This window comes from Canis lupus, chromosome 14 (genome assembly GCF_011100685.1).
Source record: "Canis lupus familiaris isolate Mischka breed German Shepherd chromosome 14, alternate assembly UU_Cfam_GSD_1.0, whole genome shotgun sequence".
Lineage (NCBI taxonomy): Eukaryota > Metazoa > Chordata > Mammalia > Carnivora > Canidae > Canis > Canis lupus.
Genome location: NC_049235.1, coordinates 54,998,626 through 55,022,784, shown reverse-complemented (window position 1 = coordinate 55,022,784; position 24,159 = coordinate 54,998,626).

Below are 24,159 nucleotides of genomic sequence, written 5' to 3'. Positions count from 1 at the left end.
AATTAAGTTTTCAACGACTGTCTTTTATTCTGTAAATATTTATTTTGTGTCACATGAGTTTTATAGCAAAATATCATTATGCTAAATAAATCAACTAGAGATATAATTAAAGACTGGTAGTTTTCCATCCAGAAAAGATATGAAAGATATCAAAATATGAGGCTCCAATTTCTAGAACTCTCTTTCTACATTGGCCAGATGGATAGATTCTGGATTTGAGATTATATGACTTTAAAATGGAAAGGTTGATTCAATTCCAAATGTACATGTTGGTATATTTTAGGTGATTTCTCAACAATTAATGTGTAAAATTTCCGAAAATTACTATTTGGGTCCTAAACTGAGTGCATTCTACGTATTATTATTCACCATTGGCATTTGCCAGAATAGTCTATGTACTTCTACCCCTAAAATACTCCTAAAGTAGAACATATGGATGAAAGCTCAGTAGTAGTAGAATCTTTCTGATAAAAAAAAGATCATATTGTACTGAGCTGCATTATATTAATTTTATATTTGACTTAATTAGTTCTTTTAATTTCTTATCTTGTAAAAGAAATAGTGGTTCTGTTTTTGCATGTCTATTATTTTAAAACTTGTCTAAAAGACAGGAGACGTTAGAGACCTGTTGCAGTTGGGCTCTTTCGGAAGCAGCCTTTGAGATGGGGATTGCAGACTTTGGTTGTAGATCTATCTGTGATTGAAAAAAGAAAGAATGTGGAATTTATAGCAAGCCCTACGAGGATAATCCTAATATAGACCCTTTGATTTCTGGAGTAAAACAGTATCATCTTTAGCAGAAAATTTTACACCACTTAAAAAATAGCAGCTGCTATGCTCCTAGGCTTTAGGAAAGAATGAGCATCTAATTATGGGGCGTCATCATCATGAACTGGGCTGTTAGGCTTCCTGAAACGTGAGATTTGGTGGGCCCAGCAATTATTGTAAGAGGGGAGTGGCACATTTGGGATCAGGCAAAAGTAGGGCCATAGAGTACACACATGTCATTCACCGATGCTGTACTTGTGCCTCTTGTTCATATTTATTGCTCAGAACTATGGCCTCACAGGGTCACACATAACCAGCTGATAGAAGAGGGGAAAAGTTCATACTTAATTTATGAATGGACTGCTGTTAAATTCAGGGGTGACCCTAAAAGACAGTGTCCCCAACGAGCAAAGCTTTGGGGATGATGCACCTGGTCATCCACTTTGTATGAAAAATGGAGTGATCCAGATGAGAACATACAGATTCATAGGCTGTGGTTTTGTAGGACCTGGAAGGAGAAAGAGGATTGATTAGGAACATGAGGCTCTGAGGAAAAGGCACATAGATAAACCTATGAGGGTATAAATGAAGTGTGAAGACCTTTCCAGCAAAACTTATTAGGGCTGTATGTACTTTGTTTCTCCATTTCCTCACCTCCCGTGTTCTCCTGTACCTGCTTCCTTCAGGCTTTCGATCTCACCATTTTACTATCAAGGTCACTAGTGGTTCCTGTCTTGCCAAAGCCAAAGTCTATCCTTAGCTTTATTTACTTGATCTCAACAGCTTTGACATTTATTATTGGTCATTTCTTTGTTCTTTAAACACGTTTTTTTTTTTTACATTGTTCTCAGGTATCTAACTCCCTCAGTCTTCCTTTTGTTACTGACTATTAGTTTTCAGTCACTTTTTCGGGATTCTCATCTTCTTTCTGTCCTCATGCCCCAAAACTAAATTTTGGAGTGCCCCTATGCTAAGTCTTACACTCCTTTTCTTATCTATGGGTGTTTACTCACTAGCTGGTTTACATAATCCTATAGCTTTAGATGACTCTTCCCTGAGCTTCAGAATGGTATATTCAACTGCCTTCATGCCTCCTCCACTTGAATGAATAATGAATGTGCCTAACTTAAAATGTCTAAACCAAAACTATGGATTTTCCTCTGGAAACCTGCTTTTCCATGGTGTCATACTTGAATCCTCTCCATTATACATCACATCTGCTCCATGAGCATCAAATCTCACATTTACATTCCAAATACAGCATTAACTCAACCCCTTGCCACAATTTTCAGCAGCCTACCTAGGCTAAGCCTCTTAAACTATCCTAAAGCCAATCTGTCACATGCCATAGGCCTATTCTTGTTCTGTTACAGCAAAGTCTCAACAGAACCATCCTAGTAATCTTTTTTAAAAATGTAAATAAAGTCATATCAGTTCTAAGCCCACCAGTGGCTTCCAGTTCATTCAGAAAGGCATCTTAACTCCTTATCATAGGCAAAAAGGATCTACTTCATTTAGTCCCAGCCTATGTTTCTGACTCCTTCTCATAGTCCATGCTTCTCTTCCTTTGTTCTTTCTTGGTCAGCTGGCATTTTTACCATTACCCAAATCTATTATCTTTGTTGTTACTTCAAGGACATTGTTCTTGCCATTTCTTCTTACAGAAATCCTCCTTCCCTAGATCTTGATATGTTTCTTTTTAAATATTTTATTAATTTATTAGAAAGAGGGAGCATGAGCAGAAGGAGGAGCAGTGGGAGAGGGAGAGGTAGACTCTTCACTGAGCAGGGAACCCAACTCAGGGCTCAATCCCAGTACCCTGAGATCATGACCTGGGTCAAAGGCAGATGCGTAAGCAACTGAGCCATCCAGACACCCCACTATAATCTTTTCATGTGTTTATTTTTCTCCTTTTCCTGTAAAGCATAAACTCATGAGAGTAGACACTATTGTTCGGTTCACTACTTATCTTCAGTAGCTAAAACTGTACCTGAAATATTAGTAACTTAATAAACATTTGTTAAATGAAAAATCAATTTTGTAATTCATTGCTTAACCAACATTATAAGATATATAATATTTAAGCCATTTTGTAGGTGAAGAACATGAAGCAGGAAGGTTAAGCAATTTGGTGAAATCACATACTTAGATTATTTAATGTTCCTATATCATAGCTTAAAAGTGAAATTCCTTTTAGACTTTAACACCAAGAGAAAACTGCCTCTTTGGGGAATATAATGAAAGGTTTTTTTTTTGTTGTTTGTTTGTTTGTTTTTAAGTTCACGTTTCCTTCTTAAAAGTTGCTTCTGGGAACTTATGGTCAGATTTTCATGTAAATCACTGCATTTTGTTGTCGTGATCTTAAAGCTTTGCTTATTTTATTTCACATTTTTCATGCTGTACCCATTAACAAAGTATTTTCTCATTCTTCTTATAGTCAAACTTGCTTTATTTTACGTTTTAAAATTCAACTGCATACATTTGGCAAATTAGGTCAACTCCAAGCCAAAATAACTAAGAGAGAATAAACTGTAAGGTATGTGTTATAGTTTTAGGTAAAGGGGTTAGCAAAGTAAAGTCAGAGCAAAATGATTTTTAACAGTCTACTAGAGGCTTTACAGATTTATCAAAGAAAGAAGAGCTCAGGAAAAAAAGACCAAATAATAAATGAGGGTGTACGTATTATTAATAATTCTGTTAAAAAGGCAGATATATTGAGCTCATTTAAAAAATCTCTCTTTAACAAGAAAAATGAAGAAGGTAACGTGGGCAATTAGCTGCTGACATGACCACTGCATATCTAGGTAATGATCAAAGCGTGTGGGTGGTATGACCAGCCCAACCTCCAGAAGGAGGATGCATTCGCTGAAATGAGCCATAGTCTAGGCATGATTAACTATTTAAAGTTCACAAAGAATGCAAGTAAATTATTAATTTGTTTTAAGATTTTCATTCATTTTCCACTTAGTCCTTTAACTTGACAACACACTAGCTTGCTTAAAGTTTACTATGAAATAGTTTGATTAAATATGAAATAAGATTTATAAATGTCAAATTTTTAAAGGAGGTAAATCATATAGAGTCAGCAACAGGAATACACTTGCAGAATTTTCTTTGCCTTCACAAAAATCTTTTCTATTTAAAAATAGTATCCCTGACATTCTTAGGAGCAAAATGGATCCATGGACACATTTAATTATCATACTACCTGATACTATGTTTTGTCATGTTATGTTATGTCACACCATGCCATATATCTTATCATATTATATTGTATTGTATTATATATTGCCTTTTTTCTTATCTATATCCCATAGAAGAATATAAGTTCTATGAAGCCAAATGTTGCATCCCCCCACCAACCAATCCCCTTTCCTAAGGCTTATATGTCTGGAATATAAGATTTTCAATGAGTATTTATTGGTGAATGGGTGGAACTCTATGCTTTAGAGTTTAATGAGACTTGCTTATGGTAATTACTTAATTTCTGCTTCACAATTCTTCACAGGTCTCACATAATTAATATCTGGGAAATTAATGATTTTTTCTACTTCTATTGTTTTTCATTTATCCAACAAATATTAAAAATTAGGGGCGCCTGGGCAGCTCAGTCAGTTAAGGGTCTGCCTACAGCTTAGGTCATGATCTCAGGGCCCTGGGATCCAGCCAGCATCAGGCCCCTTGCTCAGCAGGGATCTGCTTCTCCCTCTCCCTTTGCCCCTCCCTGCCCTCATGCCCTCTTGCACTCACTGTCTTTCTCTCAAATAAATAAATAAATAATCTAAAAAAAATTAACTGTGTTCCATGTACTCTGCTTAAGACCAGGGTTATAGTGCTGAACACAATGGATCAATTTATTACTCACCCCTTGCAATAGAATGAAGGAGACATGTAACACACAAAACAAGTGAAAAATTCAAAATGAGGGCAGCCCGGGTGACTCAGCGGTTTGGTGCCACCTTTGGCCCAGGGTGTGATCCTGGGGTCTTGAGATCTGGTCCTATATCGGGCTCCCTGCATGGAGCCTGCTTCTCTCTGCCTGTGTCTTTGCCTCTCTCTATCTCTCTGTGTCTCTCATGAATAAATAAATAAAATAATAATAAAAAAAAAGCTCAAAATGAGGGAGATGGAGGCAGGCAAAAATTTCTTACATAAAGCATAATGGAGTTACTCATTTAGTGAAAGTGGCTCAAATACTCCTTGACTTCACAGAGAAAATGAAATCTTGGATGGAACTGAGGAATATAAATGAATCAGTCATGCAAAAATCCAGAAAAGCATGTAAAAAGGTATGGGATGGGAAGGAGCTTGATGTGTTTTCAAACTGAAAGTAAGGTCTAGTTGTTGTAATGTAATAACCGGAAGTTGAGTAGCTTTAAATATGATGGGAGCAATAGAGGACAATTTAAAAGTTTACTTTCCTTCCATGAAATCAGGGATCTTGAAGAGACGTGCAATTGGAGATACCTGGTAGACAATTAGATACATTAAATAATGGTTCTAATAGCATATTGAGCTGGACATATGGAGTTGTGAAAAATGAATGAGATTATCTGGAGAAAGAGAAGAAACGATTGCCTGAGATCGAGGCCCATGAACCTTGCTGATCTACAGAGGAAAGTAAGACAGCACCAGAGAGTGAAAAGGATGAATTTAGAAGTGAGGGGAAACCGAAAATAATAACATCATATAACTCAGGAAAGGAGGTTTTGAAAAGAAGGATCTGATCCTCAATTCAAATTCTGAGAAAGAGAGAAAAGTGCTTGTGGCAACTATGCTAGACCAACTTGGCTCCACATCTTGTGTATCCTTCTGTGCAATAGAGAAGGTAGTGATAAATGCTCGGTGTCCCAAAAATTCCATGCAGATTGGTTTCTGGAGTTATTTAGACTTTATGAATCATGTTCTATAACAATGAGGTAGATTTTAAACTGAGATAAGTGGACAGAGGTCACAGCCAGACAGAAATGTTATTTTCTCATACAAATGCAGCAAATGTAGGATAATTCTGGAGGCTAAAATTCTGGCAGCAACTTCCTACTGAATTCATTGATTGCATACAAGGTATCATCCTCCCAGTAAAAACAGACTAGGAACAGCTTTCTGTTTCATGGATTGCAAGTAATGCAGTGACATCTTCAAGCTAATGCCTAATGTTGAGGTACATCAACATCCAGATTATGTCACAGTAGATGTTTCTTCATTTGGTCCATTAGGTGGTAGTTCTCAAGTAGTAATTCCTAGAGATCTAGCCCAGAGCATTCTCTTCAACACTTTCACCTATTTTATAAAGTGTTAATTTCTCACAAACCACTTATAAGTAAAAAAAAAAAAAAAAAAAGTTGTTTTGATTTTTGCAACTGAGCTCAGACTGATATAATATTTTGTATATTAGAGTCAAGAGATTTTGTTTTAAGATTTCATTTATTTATTTTTTAGAGAGAGAGAAAATGATAGCAGGGGGAGGGGCAGAGAGAGAATCTCAAGCAGACTCTGAGCTGAATGGGGAGCCCAATGCAGGACTCCATCTCATGACCCTGAGACCATGACTTGAGCCAAAACCAAGAGTCAGTTGCTTAACCAACTGAGCCACCAGACACTCCACAGAGTTAAGAGACTTTTAAACAGGTAGTCAGTAGAATCTGGAATGAGTCATGAGACCTGATTAGATTCGAAGGCACGAGGATCTGGTTAGAATGGAGTATAGAATACCAGTAGTCTTTGTCAACCAGGGGCAAAATGAAGAAGACGGAGAAGAAGGAGAAAGAAGGAGGAAGAAGAAGGAAGAAGAATGCAGAAGAAGACGAATAAGAAATAACATAAGAGCTTAGATTAGAGCTCGTAATAATAATAAAGCCGACTAACGCCCCGACCTATCGCTTCCACGCTAAGACCTCATCCTGCCTCCCCAACCATTACTCCTCATCTCCTCTCCTCCGTCCCCTCCTCCTCCTCCCCTCTCCTTCTCCTTCTCCTTCTCCTTCTCCGCCTCCTCTTTCTTCTTCTTGTTCTGCTAAGAAGAAATGCCTGGTCAGAATAAAGTGCTTCTTAAAAGCATGACTTGGACCTACCACATGGCAACTATGACATCATAGAATGATGCATATGAAGGCTATGTAATTTTGGTTGGCTTGGCTGTGTTTACCTGTACTTGAAAATGAAAGAATATAACAAACTCCAGGCTCTACATTCTAAACTCAAGGCAGTGTCAGAGGAAAAGAAACATTTTATCTCTGGTATCTCAGATTTATACACAGAATCTATGTCTACAAGCTGAAGAATCTACAGTATAGATTGAATTACAGCTACATTTTTTTACTGTGAACATAAGGGCGTCAATTTGGAAAAAACAAAAACAAACAAACAAAAAAAAAACTAAGGCTTTGGGAATTGGAATAATAACATTTGGAAGGATTCAGGTGAGTGAGTATCCCAATCCCAAACAGCACTGACCAGAAGCACCTCCCCCTTCCAGTCTGAAGAGGCTGGTTTACCTAGTTTGAAGGTCCTTTGATAACTTCACCGAGGCTTATTGCCAGCTATCCTTATTCTCTACCACTCTAATGGCTCCACAGTCTCCAATCTGTTAGCTAAAAATCAGATCTCAACATGCCCAGTGGAGCCATTTGCCAAGTAAAACCAAGATAATTAATTTTACATGTCAAAAGAGTTCATATCTGAGTTCATTTGTATTGGCAAAAACCTGGGGAATAGGTATATGGATTCTTCAGTGACTGATACACCATGGAGAAAATAACAAATGCTTAGATAAGACGAAACTTATCAATGGCGGGCATTTACCACAGTTTCTGGATTCAGCGTGCTACCTTGAGCAGTTATGAGTGGTTCCTTAGTCGGTTAGCTAAAAGTAGAATCAGCTGTGGTCTATGCCGAATGAAGTAAACAGTCTTTGATGCTGTATACAAGAAGGACACCACTATATAGGGAAATAGGGGTGTCGGAATAAATATATCCTGTGCAATCTACTCACTCACCCTCTAACTATGGTCTCCGCTCCTCCTCCTCCTCAGCCCCCCGTTGTCAGTGGGGGTTATGAAACCCACATGGTAGTGTTTCACTGCCAGAGACAATGACAGCAGAGTTACTATGACAGACACCATGTGGGATCAAAAGCGAGCTGTTTCATCCATGGGGATCTTTGGTAGTGGCTAATGGATTATGGGGTCTCTACAATTGAAATAAATGAAAAGTACACTAAAGTACTACATAGTCTCTTTAGTGCATATAACTTCAGGTTTGGTGAAAAATACCCTAACTGAAGTTGCATGAAAGAGAGTTACATTGGCCATGCAATCACCAGAATTAACTTACAGGAAAGTGGCTATAGTTGGCAAAAGAGCCATTAAAGACATATTATATATCATATATATGATATATAATAATATATATAATGCCAAAGAACATATATATAATATATCTTTACTGTAAATCTTCTATACCACAGTACTATAGATCTTCCTTTACTTTCAGCTATTTATTAGAGTTACTAAGGAAAAGGAAAATATCCAGTCCTTTCAAGAGTTGGGAGATTGGCTCTGAAGCAGCACAAATCCTTGGACATGACGAGCATCATTGGTCAGATGAAAATGGAACCTGTGTTTCTCTCTTGCAGTTGTCTCAGTGGGTCTGTAACGCCATCCTGTGGTTACTTGTGTACCCAACTATAACACCTAAATATTACAATCAGAAATTGGCAGAAGCCCCATTCTGATTCCTTAACCCATGGAGTTGGAATCAGAGGAAGTAGAAGCTGCTGGAGCTCTTTAATCATGCTGAAATAATAAAGCAAAAACAATAGCATTCTTGGATAAATCAAGTATATTAGTACTGCCCTCAGAGACTTGAAAAATATAGGGGTGGTAATTTCTAGCACCTTATTTAATTCATCTGGATGAATCATAGAGAATGACAGTGGATTATTGGAAGCTTTATCAGATGGTAATTCCAAAGGTAGCTGCTGTTTCAGATGTGGGTTCTTGAGGGGAAAAAATCAATATTGACCTTTGCCACTGATGTACATCTAGTAATTTTGACAGATAATGCATTCTTCTTTCTATCAATGAGCAGAGAACATCAGAAGCAGTTTGAATTTACCTGATGGGGACTAAAGCACATCTTCCCTGTCTAACCAGAGGCTTAGGCTAGCTCTCTGGCTTTCCTTCATAAGTTAGTACAACAGGTACCATAACCTACCTTGTTACCTTACCACAAGGCATTGTGTTGCTCTGTTACCTTGATGACACCATGGAAGTCCCACAGTTTCAAAGGAAATACCACTTTTTTGATCCATAAGAAAGAATAAGAGTATCAGAAATATGTGAGTACATAAAAAAGATTTTTTCTTAATTTTTTAAAAAAGTACTGACTCAAGATACTAGCAATGGATGGTGGGGTGTATAATATATGGAGAAGCAAATACATGACAATGGCAGCAAAAATGACAGTAGGTATTGTAAGTTTCATACATTATATAAGAATTAGTATAAATGCAATAATAAATAAACAAAACAAAGATTCATTACCAAAAATCCAAAATAGGAGATAAATGGAATACTAAAACATACTCAAATACAAAAAGAACTAGGAAAAGGAACTAGAAAAAGAGAAACAAAAAAGATGGGAAAAATAGCAAAGAGTAAGATGAAAGCAATAATTGTCAGATATAGAAGGAAAAATTAATAACTCAAAATCATAGTTGGAGAACTTAATACCACATTCTCACTAATTTATAAGACATGCTGGGAAAAATGTCATTAAGAGTATAGAAGAGTTCAGGCAGCCTGGGTGGCTCAGCGGTTGACTGTCTGCCTTTGGCCCAGGGCGTGATCCTGGAGACCCGGGATCGAGTCCCGCATGGGGCTCCCTGCATGGAGCCTGCTTCTCCCTCTGCCTGTGTCTCTGCCTCTCTCTCTCTCTCTGTGTCTCTTGTGAATAAATAAATAAAATCTTTTTAAAAAGTGGCAAGATTTCATTCTCTTTGATGGCTGAGTAATGTTTCATCAAATATATATGCCACTTTTTTTTATCCATTCTTCTGTCAGTGGACATCTGGCTCCTTCCATTGGTTATTGTGGACACTGCTGCTATAAACATTGGGGTGTATGTGCCCATTTGAGTCGCTATTTCTGTATCTTTAGGATAAATACCTACTAGTACAATTGCTAAGTCGTAGGGTAGCTCTATTTTTAACTTTTTGAGGAAGCCCCATACTGTTTTCCAGAGTGGCTGCATCAGTTCTCACTCTTACCGGCAGTGTAAGATGGCTCACTTTTTTCCTCATCCACATAAATATCTATTGCTTCCTGAATTGTTAATTTTAGCTATCCTGACTGATATGAGGGGGTATCTCATTGTGGTTTTGATTTGTATTTCCCTGATGCCTAGCGATCTGGAGCATTTTTCATAGGCTTGTTGACCATGTGTATGTCTTCTTTGGTGAAATGTTTGTTCATGTCTTCTGCCCATTTCTTGACTGGATTTTTTGGTTTTTGGCTGTTGAGTTTGATAATCTTTGTAGATTTTGGATACTAGTCCTTATCTGCTTTGTCATTTGCAAATATCTTCTCCTGGTCTGTATGTTCCTTTTTAGGATTGTTTCCTCTGCTGTGCAAAAGCTTTTTTATCCTGATGAAGTCCCAATAGTTCATTTTTCCTTTTGTTTCCCTTGTCTCTGGAGATGTGTCTAGTAAGAAGTTGCTGTGGCTAAGGTCAAAGAGGTTTCTGCCTCTGATCTCCTCTAGGATTTTGATGGATTCCTGCTGTGGTTCTGTTTTTGAAGCCAGATATCACAGAGTATTAATTAATGCCTCTTCTAGCTCTGATAAATAAAACTGATTTTTAAAAAGAAACTAATAGTAATTTTTTTAAATGCATGTGGTCAAATCTATGTCTTAGGGACAAATGTTTGCCCACAATGAGAGACATTGGAACAAAAGCTGACCTACTATGTGCACAGACATGCACAGTATGTCTGGCAGTCCCAAGGTCAGAAAAGAAAAATACACACTTTGTAACTTTAGATAATAATAATAGTAATAATAATAATAATAATATAATCCTGTTTAGTTGTAGTACCCAAAATAAATAAACCTTGAGCTTTCCCTGAGAGTTACTGCAACCATAATGAAGACTGTATCGCTGATTTTATTATGCTATTGTTAGAGGATATGTCATTATTTTTGTATGCATGATAATGAGAAGAAAATATGGCTCTTTTTGTGCCATAAATTAATGTAAGCTTGCTAACCATGCTTTTTTATTTCTTCAAATGTCTCTTGTGTTTTTTATTTGGCAAATTGTACCTTTTCAAGTCTGTATAAACCAACTTCTTTCTTTTTCAACTTTATATTGTTTCTGAATCTTCCTTCCACAAAGGTGAAATAGTCAGGGGTCACTTGAGTATTTCAGTCAATTGAGTGTCCGATTCTTGATTTTGGCTCAGGTCATGATCTCAGGATTGTGGAATCAAGCCAAGTGTAGGACTCCATGCTCAGCATGGAGTCTGCTTGAGACTCTCCTCCCTCTGCCCCTGCGACTTGGGCTCTCTCTCTCTAAAATAAATAAATAAATAAATAAATAAATAAATAAATAAATATCTTTTAAAAAATGAAATAGTCATATCACTATCAGTGTCTTAGATGCCTTCCAAATCCTAGAAAGAGAGGGACTTTGAAGGCAGTTGGGATTCATGTACAACAGAAACAATAGGTTAATGTAGATACATTCACAGAATAGCTGATATCTTTCAATGCCAAGAGTTAAATACATTAGTTTCGGTAAAAGATACTATTTCAAAAAGCAGAAAAGCAGTTTCACAATCATTATGACTGTATTTTAATCAGTAATTTTATGTTACATGCTGACCATAACTTAGCTATCATAATATATTCGATTAAATTACATCGTAGTTTGGCTTGATTCTTTGTCAGTAGAATTCATAATGAATCACATTCTCTCATTACTGTAGTTTTTGGGAACTATGTGGATTTTAGAGACGAATGCCAGCCTGAGCAGGGTGTGACAAAACCCATGAAATCTGCAATGAGTATAAACATTTAGGAGTCAAACAATACTTACAGTCTTCTTGGAAATAACCTGCTCTATAACAAACAAAATCAGAACATAGAGAGCTTGACAAAGCCCAAAAGTCATAAATCACAATCTTGTAATCAAAGGAGAAAAAATAATAAATAGAATCTTTTAAAAAATAGAAATGTGCCAATTAAAAAATAATAATGCTAATTGGTGGCTCAGAAAAACACATGGTTCTCCAATAATCTCATTTGTATCACATTATTTTAATTTTGAGAGAAAACACATTTAAAAATTTCCAACATTTTATAAAGTCTGTCAAGGTATAGAACAAAAGGGAAGAAGTGCCTCCAAAGAAAGTAACAGAAACCAAGAGTAGCTGGCTGGAAAGAGGAGTAAAAGACTTTCTAATTAGCCCTCTGTTGGATCTACAATCACCCTGTTTTACAGTTCAGACGGCAGGATCTAGCCTACACTAGTGTCAGGCTTTCTGTGTGATCTTCAGGTGTCATTGAATATAAATCTCAGCGAAAATCATGGTGATAGTCAAGAAATGAGCCCTTTCTTCAATTCTGAGCAACATACTGAAAAAACATCATAAGGGCTTGAAAAGAAGAGTTTTTTTTTTTTTTTCTCTCTCTCTCTCTCTCTCTGCTAGATGGAGAGTGTTTTTTTCGTTCTTTCTTCTTACCAAACTGACAATGATATAAAATTTTCTAACTTAAAAGATTTCACTTTCATTTTTAGCCAGCTTACTTGATCCGGGGGTTAAGAATAGCTTCCTCTAATGGTGTCAATCTGGAAAAAGAGAAAGACTTTCTCAGAGGAAGTAACTAGTCAGTTGCTGTCTGGGCAAAGTGTAATGTAAAGAGAGTGGGAACATCCAGAACCCTCCTCCTCTGTCTCCTGTTCCTTCCACCTCGTCCAGCTGCTTTTTCCTCAAACTATGGCTTGAGACTGAAAAAAAAAAAAAAAAAAAAAAAAATGGACCTGGCAGAGGCATGTGACAAAAGCTCCATGGAAAAGTACCTTTCCTACAACACTGACTCTGTAGCTCACGGCTAATTAATCCCACAATAGAATGTGAGTTGGCTAGTTGTATTTTGAATGTCCTCATGTGGCCTCTCTTGACGGGACTTGCCACCAAGGGTTTTCAGCTTTCACCCTATTTAATATTCATGTCTAAAGAAGCAAAGTGCCTTGGGATATTAAGAATTTTTAAAAAATTGGTCCTTTAGGTTTAGATCATAATGGAAAATTCAACAGCTATAGCTACTGGAGACAAAAGGTGAAAAATTCACATTCTGGAAGTAAACTATCAACTATATGCTGAATAGGAAAAGCCATAATTATGGGACAGCGAAGTGACAGTTTTTGCAATTGAGTGGTTTCGTAAATGGTACCTACGAGAAGTTAATGTCCCACCTGCTATGATTCCCAGAGAACAGAGTTCTGCACAGTGGGAACAATATTTCAGTGAAAGATTTAGTTTGGACAGAGGGAGTAGAATCAGATTTCAAAAATATAGTTTTAAAATGTATGATACTTTATTTAGTGGAGCACCAATCCTTATGTATAACTCATTGCCTGTTAGTCATTCAGGTCTTTGACATATACATTGTGACTCGAACCGTATTTAATCCATGGAAAGCAGATTCAAAGTTTGCTAAGAAATCTTCCTCCCTGAAATTCCACGTGGCTGCCAATACTGGTCTGGTCTCATGACATATGAATACGGCACGGGACGGATACAGCTGAAGACAGATTCCCGACAGGTACTCTGGGTAAATAATTCATGATGTGCCTCATGGCTGTTCTTCACCAGGCTGCACATTTTGGAAAAACTCCCAAGTGACACCGAGCGGCACCCTTGGTTAAGGAACACCATAACGAGAAGTTAGAATGACAAGGGAAATGCTGCTCTACTCTTCGATTGTAGGGAAAATAAATTTGGAAAACGTTTTTTCCCACTTCCCTATAGCATTTTCTTGCCTCCCCCCTCCCACCCCCCAATACTCTAATGTTTTTATCCTCCAAATTTCTTCCTCTTAGTAATACCCAGTTTCATTTCTAAATTTTACTGATGAGAGGAACAGGAAAGAGAAGGGTAAAAACAAGTAAGATTTAAGGCATATTGATAGCGAATGGTGTTTGTTGATGCTATTTTCCAAATTCCATGCTACCCATGTTCTACTACAGCACATTGCCTGGATTCATTGTTGCCTATAATTAAATAGGATTCTTTCCACCTTTTAAAATGAGTGCCAGCTTCCAGCAAAATCTACTTGGTGGAGGGACTCATCATCTCCGGATGAATCAATCCTGGGCATAGAGACAGCTGCTGCCTTTGCATTGTGAAGCCCAGAGTTATCTTTTCTTTACCTTGTTGTATTGGGAATTTTACAAAATTTCCCCTATATTCAGATAATTGGTAATAATGGATAAAATGACTCGTATTCCCTTGGATTTAGGAAATGCATTCCCAAGAATCCACCATTAAAATAAAAATTCCTCTGGGAAGCATAATATATAACTTCCATATTAGGTATTAGAGCTTACAATTGGACTAGTTTTCCTCGTAATCTTGCTTCACTTTAGCAATTAGGAGGCAAAATATTCAATGAATACAAAAACCTGAACTTTAAAGTTTTAATAATCAAGTGTGGATGAGACTGGTACAGAAACCAGAAGGGTTCCATGACTTTGCTTGCACAGGATTGAGGAAATACAAGAATCCTAGACAGCACGTCGGCCCTGGGCATCTGAAAGAAGTGGCCATGCGTACCAGGTATGGGAGAGAAAAATGGGCAGGTGAAAGGATACTAAATAAAAACACTGATGACTTCATATAATTTGGACAGACTAATATGGCTCCCAAGCTCAGGCCGGGTAGGTACCTGGGGCGAAGAACCTGAGACTTCGAAGAAGCATAGCATCCTTTTTCACATTTGAACTCTACAGCCAAGGAAACTGAATTTCAGAGATATTAAGTGAGACACAAGGTAATATCTTTCATACGTGGTAAACAGTTGTTTAGCTCCTTGCAGAGTACCCACAACCTACTGGTTCTTGCTAAATATATATTGATTGATGGTTCAGCTTCTAGTCATTTATACTTTTATTTGAATGAGTTCTTGTCAGTGTTTCCATTTTTACAGAGTCCTTCTTTGAGACATAGTATGCCTGAATATAATTTAAAACCATTTTTACTGCAGTTAAAAGGCTTCAGGTTTCGACAGATTTTGTACAGTAGAAGCTCTTATTTTGGAAAAGGGATAGATAATTCTATATATCAAATATAGCAGCCAGGCGATTTCTTTTCTCTGTGTTGGTATCAAACACGTGGGGAACCTGAAGTCACATCAGTGTGTGGACACACAGCACAATAATTGGCATCACTGAGATAAGATCCTCCAAAAAGGAACATGGAATTATTTCAAGGTACTATCGGTAGACATTTCGAAATGTTATCTTTTACTTGCTGGATTACGTTGTTCACATCAGGCAGCAGAAAGGAAGGGGTTTCTGCAATCCTCTGACCAAAGGGCATCCATCTTCCATGAAGAATCACGACCATTGATTTTTATTGTTGTTGTTGTTATAAACATTGTAATTTTTATCCTACAAAAATTTACTAGGATATTAAGTGACTCAATCTCCATAGTAAACTCTATTCATTCAATTGATCGTGTGTTCTTGTTTGAACTATGGACCTAAAACTCAAGAGTTTTGTCCCCTGTTTATGCATTGAAAATGGGTAGCCTTTAAAGAACAAAAATAAGCAACTTTGAAAGATGGTCTCTATGATCAAACAAAAACTTGTTCACCTGATCAAGGTGTTTTTTTTTTCACATTGTCCTCTTTTATCCTCCCTTAAAAAAACTGACTTCTAAAACTCTAGAATGATCTTTCAAAAATCATTCTCATTTCATGAAAACTACCAATATGATGACTATTGAGATTACTTTTTTAGAAGTCTTTTTCCAAAAACTTCTTTTTCCATTAAACACACCAAGAATGAATATGAAAATGCTTTGAATCATGGTGCTGGTGCCTTTACCGGGACTCATGTCTTTCTTTTTAGATTGTGACCTATCATGTCTCTTTCATGCGTCGATCCTTCTTGGGAGACAGTTCTCCGGTGATCTCTCTGCAGGACCTGTGAGCAGACTCACTGATGGCCTTTGAACACCTTTTCAAGGATATTTGTATAACGAACAACCCTGGGAGAGGAGAAATTGTGTCAATCAGAGCAAATGGGCAGATTTGTTTACTGCCAGGTATAAGAAAGATAGTGCTGCTCTCTGGGAAAAGGTCAGTCATGTTTCCTTGCAGACTGTCATAAAAGGTTGTGATCCTCTAATCTCAGGTTCCCCAGCTGGAACACAAGCCCCGTGCACCTGCAGATCTGGGATGCCTCCACTTCACCCCTGTGAGATTCGGGGGGCAGAGAGGGAAGCTGCGACACAAGTGGACATGCTCGTGCTGTTTATTGTGCCTCAAGTAATAACATCTTTCCTCTGTGATTCGGGGATCCTGGGTCTCCACCAGGATCTATATAGGAAGCTGTTCACTAGCAAAGAAAGTAACATCTCAGACCTGTCACAGTTCTTGACAGTGCTTGAATTTTTAAAAGTCAGTTCATACCTTCCTAAACTTGTACCTCTTACAGATAGACGTCCAATGATATTTTTTTTATTTTTTTATTTTTTATTATTTTAAAAAATATTTTATTTATTTATTCATGAGAGACACACACACACACACAGAGGCAGAGACACAGGCAGAGGGAGAAGCAGACTCCATGCCGGGAGCCCGATGAGGGACTCGATCCCAAGACTCCAGGATCATGCCCTGGGCCAAAGGCAGGCATTAAACCACTGAGCCACCCAGGGATCCCTGATATTTTTTTTAAATGAGTTATACAGATATTTGAAAATACAAACCTTGAGCATCCTCTCAGATTTCTGAACCGTGGCTTTCTTCCTCATGGCGAGCACCTTCCTTAGGCTGGGTTGCCCCTCCACACCACGGGCTGTGACATCTGTCTCTCTAAGCATCTGCTGAAAACCCGGATGATGAAGACTTCAAGTTAGGTTGATGTAGCTCTCCTTGCAATGGGGCAACGTTGGCCACATTTCTTCAAGTATTTGTTCTGCTCTGTTCTCTCTCCTCCTTCTAGTGTTCCAACGATGGCGAGGTTATACGATTGGTGTCGTACCACGGTTTTTGAAGATGTGTTCTCTTGTTTCTGTTTTCATTGGTTTTCTCTTTGTGTTTCTGTTTGGGTAATTTTTGTTGAAATTAAAGCTCACCATTTTGTTTTGTTTTGGTTTTTTTTTTCTTTTCTTTTTCTTGTTTTTAAAGAGAGCACGCACAAGTGAGGGTGTGGGGTAGAGGCAGAGGGAAAGAGAGAATCTTAAGGAGGCTCCCTCCCCCACCCCCAGCATGGAGCCCCATGTGGGGCTTGATCTCACAACCCTGAGATCATGACCTGAGCCAAAATCAAGAGTCTGAGGCTTAAGTGACTGAGACACCCAGGTGCCCCTAAAGCTCAATGATTCCTTCCTCATCTGTGTTGAGTCTCTGTGTGCCCAGCCTCAGCTTTCTTCATTTCTCCTTCTGTTTGTTTGTTTGTTTGTTTGTTTGTTTATTTATTTATTTATTTCTGGCATTTACTTTTGACCCTTTCTTATGGCTTCTATCACCTTATTGATATTACCCAACCGGTCTTACTTGTTCTCTACCTTTTCCTGTAAAATTAGTTAAACAAGGCAGCTTTTCCAAACAAGGCAAACACAGCCAATCAAATAATCTCCATGCTTAGCTGCTGCCTTTTCTCTATAAAAATCCCTCCCTGAGCTCCTGGCTGCGGAGCACTCCCTAGCACTTCCGGTCTGGCACTGCCTGCTTGAAATGGATTATTGCTCAAACACACACTTAAACATTTTAATATGCCTCAGTTAATCTTTTAACATTCCTTCAGAACTTTTAACATAATAATGTTTAAATCCCTGCCTGATTATTCTAACATCCCTGTCATACCTGCGTATGGTTCTGATGACTGCCCCCATCACTTCAGGCTTTGTTTTTCTTGTCTTTTGGCCTATCTTGTAATTTATTGTATAGGGTGGTAGAAACTGAGGTGGATACGTGCTTAGTGTGAAGATTCATGTTCATCTGGCCAATAGTTGGGCTGTATTTTATGTTCGTTATAACTGTGAGCATTAGAGGCTGCAAATTCTTTCCATCACCTTGTCACCTTATTTTTGTCTCCCTGCTTGGTTTTGGTGCTTCCTTTTGTGCAGATTCTCAGAAAAAGCCTTCCTCTCACAGGTCTCCCGGTTATACTCCACTGTTATTGTTACCGAGGTCTTATTAGCTTGGTGGCAGGATGTGGGGAAAGGGGCATTTTCTAATCTTCTCCTAAGTCTCAATCTTTGGGCTGCACAAGGGGCCTGTGTCTCAGGGGTGTGCCTCCCCCCCAACCCCTCCCTCGGGGCCTGCGCCTACCTTCCAGTCTGCTTGGTCTATACCCTTAAAATCTTCTTTCCCTTGTAGACTGCCAAGCCATGCTTTACCTGCATGTTTGATTGTGCTCTAGTATCATTTCTCCCATCAAGCTCTCTTTGCTGTTATAAAACATTCTAGTGATTTTTCTTCCAAACTTGAAAATCCCTTAAAAGAGGAATGCTTCAGGGCTCTTATTGTTCAGGGTAGTTTCATGTGAAAAAGACCAAAGTTTCAACCTTTTAGCCTCAGAATCATAAAATACACATTTTAAAGAGGTGTCTGAGTATATCCTATACCTTTTTAAATGGAAGCAACTCTTTGCCGTTGACCAATTAATTATCAGGGTGATTTGATTTCATCTTCATTACCACATTCATTTTTAGAAGCCTAGAAGAGAGCATCTGATCTGATATAACCCTGGATTTTCCACTGTTTTGAATTTCTCTTTTTCTTTTGTTTTATATTTTAATAAAGTGGGCATAGCATGTATTCTATCTGTTTTTATGAACTCATATATGTTCACTGTTGGAAATTTAATTTAGACATAATCACACCTTTTATAGGGTAAGTAAAGACTGATATAAGTACATTTATATAAACAGGATTATTGGTGCTATTAAAATTATATGGAGCCTTGGATCCCCTATTCCTGTAAGTTCAGAACAATTGCGCCAGAAGTTAAACTAATTTAGGGGAGGCAATGATTGTGTGTGTGGGGCGTGTATTCATTTATCTGTATAAACAAAACAAATGAAACCACCAGTTTATTAACTTATAAACTCAGTTATCAAAAACCAACTTCTCAGTCTGATCCAGCTTCCAGCTCCCAGGGTGATCTTGAGAAGTTTACATCAGGGAGGTAGGATTTGCCTCCTTCACTCTTATATGACGACAATCCTTGTATCATTGGTTTCCACCATGATAGATCACTGCATTCATATGGTTATTATAGAGTTTTTAAATTATTTTACTGACATTCTTTAGACTGGCCTGCCTGATTATTAGAATCCTGTAGATTTTGCTTTTGTGAAAATATGATTACAGCTTTAAAATTCCAAAAATATCCCTCCTCCAAGCCATTGGTAGAATTAGTTCCCTAGGATGGTTGGCCCCATAATGTTTACTTTGTGGAAATGTGTGTGCAGGTTTTGGAAAGACAAATCTAGAGGATGATTTAGGGGTTTGCTACTGGGAATCTAGGAAAGTGCAATCCCTGAGTGAGGAGCACACCTAAAGTTTTTAAGGTCCCTGGACATTGGTAAGATTCACCAAATAAAAAATAAATCCAGACCCACTAAGGCAAGACTTTTTTTCAAAATATTTATTGCAAGAAGGGGGAAAGGGGCTATTGTAGCAGAGAGAATACTCTGCATACCCATGAGATCCTCAGGGATCTGGCAAAGAAATTTTCTTTTATATTGATTTAAACAACTGGGTTGGGGGGGAGTGGGGTGGTAGAGGGACATGGTCTGAGAGTGGATCAAAGAATGTGTGCCACATGGCCTGTCTGTTCTTGGGAGGGAGGAGCTGTATGCTGGCACAGGATGAGTGTGGGTCAAAATGCAGGGCCCTGTGAAGCTTAACCAAATGTTGATTAAACCAGCATTTTTTCCTGACCGGTCCATGGGAACAAGTAGCTCAGCTAATCACGTATGGGGTAAAAAGACAGAATTTGGAGGATTGGTGTCTGACCCCATTCAAGGTAAACAAGGGGTGGCGGTGGACATTGGTGAGTCCTGTCTAAGTCTCTGGAACACAAGAGGGAAGGGATTTCCCAACTTTTGCTATCTGTCAGGAGAATTGGGCTTGAGTCAATTTCAACATCTTCAGATCAGAAGTCATTTTCTTGAGCTAGATTTAAGACTTCTGGACTTTGCTGAACTGGTGCTTGTATCTCCTGGGCCCCCTGGGCCTTTAGAGACTGTAGTGTTGTGTATCACAGCCTTGGGTTGTGCGGGGCCTGAAGGGAATAGACCTGGGATCTCAACAAGGGTGAAAAGTGCCCCGTCTGCTTCGCCTGACAGCCATGTGGCAAATAGCATGGAACTCATTTAATACTTTTCTTCCTGGGGAAAGACTGCAGTGAATGTCAGGAACAGCTTTCCCTTACAGGCTGTCCTCTGACCCTTTGAGGGTTGAGATGTTTGGACACAGGGAGCTAAGGCTTTCTTCGACTTTGTTGCGAACTGAATATTCAGTTTGAATAGTTTTCTATTTTTTTAACTGACTTTTAAATCCTTCTATAATTCTAATTAAGCTCATCTTCATCTCCGGAGGTTGGCTAGCTCTAAGGCAAGAAATAAAGGAAGCTTGCTCGCCAGGCCAGGCTTCCTAAGCTCTCACATCTCTACTTGAATTGATTTGCATTATAATGCACATGGGCAGGAAGATAGGTAAATTGAATGTGTGATTAACTGAGCAAAGAATAAAGCCCATATAGAGTTAACATTATTGCTCGACTACTTGCAGGTCATTTCTGAAGGATGGAAACAGGCACTCTCTAAGAATGAATGTATGAAATATGATGATTATCTTATTGAATATAAAACATTTATTACATCATCCAGTTCCTTTTTATTTAACTTGAAATGTGTTAAACAGTTTCTAAGATGAGAGCTAATCATGCCATGTGGAGGTAGCCCAGTGCTGGCAAAATGGGAAACCCACTGGATCTGGAAATGATCCTTTTAGTACTAACCAGGAGATTCGGTAAAACAACACAACCCTACCTGGGATACTAGGATTTTTATACAGTTCTGCAAAAACTGAATTAATGTGGGTTTTATCACATTTGGTAACAATATATACCCCATTCCTAATTGCCTTTTGGGAAGTATTCGTGCAGCCCAAAACATCTGTCTTAATAATAATGAACCAGAGATGATAAGAAGTAGCTTTGTGAAGATTTCTTTTAAAACATCACCCTTTTCATAGGCAAGTTTTTTTACCATGTGATAGTCATGTCACATGACCTAACAGCATCCAGAGTAAACATTCTTTTGACATTCATCATGAATTCTGATTCTCACATTCTTGACATTTTGTATAATGCTTTGATAATTTCAATTTCACCGTTAGACTTTCACAATGCAATTGCTCAGTTTGTATTAATCATAACAATTCATATATAAACACTTATTTCATTGTCTCTTTCTACATAAGGTTGTCCATGGACAGATTTTGCATAATCAAGTTAATAGTATTTGTGAATCTGCACGATACTTCTGGTTTATTCTCAGTCTTGGTTCTTTCCACTTTATTAAAACCAATCATAATAAGAAATGTTTATTTCTTAGGGAAAAAAATCCTATTTATAATTATTAGCATACCCGTTAGATTAAGCAGTACTTATAATTGAATCGTGTACAATAAAAATGTACTGGAAACAATGTTTCCATCTGTTTAGAAGAAAACATTATTTCCAAAGAATGGCTAGTATTTTTTTAAGAAGTAAATTAAAGTTTACCTTACGTCGTTTCTGAAAATCATCATTGTTGATATTATACGTATGCTAAGGACAACGGAAGTATACGAAATGACTGCAAAGAATGTTTTTTGCGTGTCAAAAAATTTCTAGACTTCTGGTAGACATGACTTTTTATGAAAAGGCATGAAAATGGTCAATTCTGACAGCTAATTTAACATCCAGCTATGACTTAAGGTGTATACAATTAATGTATGGAATTCAAAACAGGGTTGATAATATTTTATTTTTCCAAAAGTGATTTTTTAAAGATTATTTATTTATTTATTTATTTATTTATTTATTTATTTATTCATGAGAGACACAGAGGGAGAGGCAGAGACACAGGTAGAGGGAGAAGCAGGCTCCTCACGGGCAGCCTGATGGGGGACTCGATCCCAGGACCCTGGGATCATGCCCTGAGTCAAAGGCAGACACTCAACCACTGAGCCACCCAGACGTCCCTCAAAAGTGATTTTTAATTACTTGCTGGATGACTGAGAATATTAACTTTAACATGGAAGTGAAAACTTACATGACATATCATTTTCCTACTTTAATAATGTGGGATTTTTTATTAGATTGAATTCCACTTTTTAAAACAAGCCTTCTTAGTTATTGAGGGTAGAAGTAGAATTTTAGCCACTTAAAATACAGCACACATAAATAGTTAAGGTAGTAGGATTCAATAATGCAATTCATAGACTCCATGACTTCCCCTGTTAACTCCAGAGATTCCATGGCCATTAATAAGAATATGAAATGGCACAAAATAAATTCAATCATGTGGTAATAATTCCAATAATTTGAAATTCTACAACAAATTTACCCAGTCTTCCTTTTCTCCTCCTCCTCTTCCTCCTCCTCCTCCTCCTCCTCATCCTTCTTCTTCTTCTTCTTCTTCTTCTTCTTCTTCTTCTTCTTCTTCTTCTTCTTCTTCTTCTTCTTCTTCTTCTTCTTGTCTTAGAAGCAAATTTAGAATCTCTGTGTCCTACTGCTTTGACTTTGGCAAACTAGTGAATGTATTCACCTTGTTAAAGAGAATTATCCCAAACTTTGGAAATAAAACAGAAAAATAATTGTGTTTCCTTAATGTCATGCTGGAGAATTATCCAATAAGATCGTCTGAGGCTGAGTGAGGAGCATCCTATTTTCTCAGGGAATGTAACTTTGTTTTATTTAGAATTCACACTCAACTAGAGTCAGGCATGTCATAATTCTGAAAAATTAGAAGTTGACTTTTAGGACACCAAGATGTGATAATTTTCTTTTCTGTCCAGTGGAAAATTTAACTCTACAGGTTACATATTCATTGAGCCACAGGATTAGTCCATTTTGTAACTTCTTAATCTTATTTCACCGTTCTTATTTCAATGACTGTATATAAGCCCAGTTCCTCTCATCTTTTCTGAACTAGCTTTGCCGTCCTACTGCTTCCCTCATTGCTAAATTAAATAAAACACAGGCACTTGCTATTTATTGGTGAGGATTATGTTTCTTTTAATCTGAAAATTATGCTTTAATAACCTAAAGACTTTTAAAGAGAAAATAAAGAAATAAGTAGAAATATAGGCAGAGAAAGAAGCAAATAAATGAGAAGAGGATAAGGGGGAGACAGATTAGGCACTGATCTATGAGACTATCTATGCTGGATGGTGCATTCATGCCAGTTGTCGTGATAAAATATCATAAGCCCTTTACATCTTTTAATCAATAAACTGAAATTGTGCTGTCTGAGAATAACTGCCTGTTCTTTTTTAAAATGTATAACCCACAATCGGAGCATACAATTAAACATAAAGAGAGTAGCCTTGTGTTAAATCAAGTAATATTTGATATGAAACTTTTTGGAAAAGAGGCTTTTTATTCCTTATTCAGTCTAGCTATTACTACACTGGACAGGTTCTGTTGAATACTTTCCTGTCATAAATTTTCGTGACTTTTATCTAGGATGTTTGTACATCCATGTATACTTTGTTATTAAATCTGAGCTGTTGATTGCCCACATAAAGCCTTTATGGATGAGGAGGAAAGTTTTCAAACGATGTTTAAAATTGCATCGCTCATCAGATCAAAGGAAAAAAAGACACCAAATGTTGGAGTTTAAAGACAGGAATGCTTTGATATAAACCTCGAGAACTTTGGTTAAATTCTTTCTACGCCAATATTAAAGATACCATACCTCCCTGAAAATAATATTGGGGGGGGGGGGCGGAGGACAAACACACACACATAGATATATTTCCTCATTGAGGATTTCTTATATATATATATATATATATATATATATATATATATATATAAAAGGTCTGCATATAAAAGACAGTCCAGAGACATCTTTGAAGGTTCTCTTTCAAAGCAGC